We start from the raw sequence: 1,648 nt of genomic DNA, 5'->3' as shown, positions 1-1,648 counted from the left end.
CCTTGGCCCCCTGACGGCTGCGGCGGAGGCGACTTCAAGGCCGCAGCAGGGTCTGGGGTGAAGCGGCGGCCGCCTCCCCGCCGGCATGGAGTTTTCGGGGGGGACACAAAGCCACCGCTTCACTCGATGGCAAGGGGACAGTGGGCAGGACGGTTGCCCCCTCCCCACTGCCAGAGTTTTGGGGGACAGGCTGCGTGCGGTGCTGGAGGCAGGATGAGGGGCTGTCCCCAAAACCCACCAGCTGCAGCGGCCAGGGCGGGGGGGGTTGGTTTTATTTCTCCTCCCCAGGGCAGGGGGTCTCTGCTCTTCATCCAGCGTTGTTTTAATGACACCGGGGGTTCGCAGGCGGCCGGCGGGGCTGGTGCCGCGGCAAGAAGGCGAAATAAAACGGTTCCGCTGGAAGCGGGGTGAGGTCGCGGTGAGCGACGGCAATTTTCCAGCTGCGGGAATGAAGGGAATTAGGCCAAAAAAAGTGGAAAAATAAAAAGGTCACGGGGAAGACGGCATCCGGGCGACCGGCGGGGCGCTGGGCGAGGGGCTCATTGGCCTCGGTAGTGCCTCCAAAATCAACAGTGGGGTGTGTGGGAGGGTGCTGGGGTGGGGGGGCTCCCCACGCTGTGACACCCCCACACACAGCCCGTTACTGGGGGACATCAAAGGCCAGTGGCCGGTGGGGACGGGCAGCGGATGGGAAAGCGGCGTCGGGGGGGACACACATATGAGACACAGCGCCGTGCGGGGCGGGCGGCTTTGATGCTGGAAAGCAAAAGAAAGGAAAAAAAAAAAGAAACTAAGAAATTAAACGTCACCTCTCATGTGTCATCCCCCCCCTCCCCGCCTTGTTTGTCACTGGCTGTGCCCGTTTCCCATCCCTAAGGACACTCACACCTCGTTTGCCTTCAAAAACCTCGTTTTTTGTAAACCAGGGGCTTTTTGCTGTGAACCCCCCCCCCCCCCCAAAACCCGCCCAGAGCAGGGTTGACCGCAGGCGCAGAGGGGCAAGGCCCAGGCATCCCACGGTGACAGTTCCTGTCATGACAGGGCTGGGTGCTGTGACAGGACGTGGGGCATGTCATGACAGGGACTCCAGGGCCCGCTGTGGTGACAGGGCCCTGGGGATGTTTACACAGCGACGAGGCCCCTGCCGCGGGCCTGTGAAGACAAGTCGCACACCCGGATGGCGGCTGTCGCGACAGGGCTGAGGTGGCTCATGATAGGAAAAGGTGACGGAGGGGGGGGAAGGGGGCGAAAAGCGGCACTGTCGCGACACGGCCCGGGTTACCGAGCCGGCGGGGACGCCGCCGGGGCTGTGGGGCGACCGGCTCCCGGCAAAGCGACGGCGGCGGCCGGGGCGGAGCCAGCGCCAAAATGGCGCCTTTTCCGCCACATTCCCGGCGCCGCCAAGCCGTCCCTCCAAGGGCGCAGCCCGGCCGCTCGCCCCGCCTCCCCGCGGCACCTATTGGCCAGTTTGAGACGGACCGCCGTTCTCATTGGCGCGGCGCCCCGCCGCGGCCGACGCCTCCGAGCGAAGGATTGGTCAGCGCTCCCGTCAGTATGCGAGCCCGCCTTCCTCCGCGGCTCGAACCGCGCGGCCGGTTGGCGTTCCCCGCTGCCAATCCCTCCTGCGCCCCCGCCTCCCCCCACCCAT

Source organism: Haliaeetus leucocephalus, unplaced genomic scaffold (genome assembly GCF_000737465.1).
Source record: "Haliaeetus leucocephalus isolate CR32 unplaced genomic scaffold, Haliaeetus_leucocephalus-4.0 Scaffold186, whole genome shotgun sequence".
In the NCBI taxonomy this organism is placed as follows: domain Eukaryota; kingdom Metazoa; phylum Chordata; class Aves; order Accipitriformes; family Accipitridae; genus Haliaeetus; species Haliaeetus leucocephalus.
Note: the sequence above shows the minus strand (reverse complement) of the source record.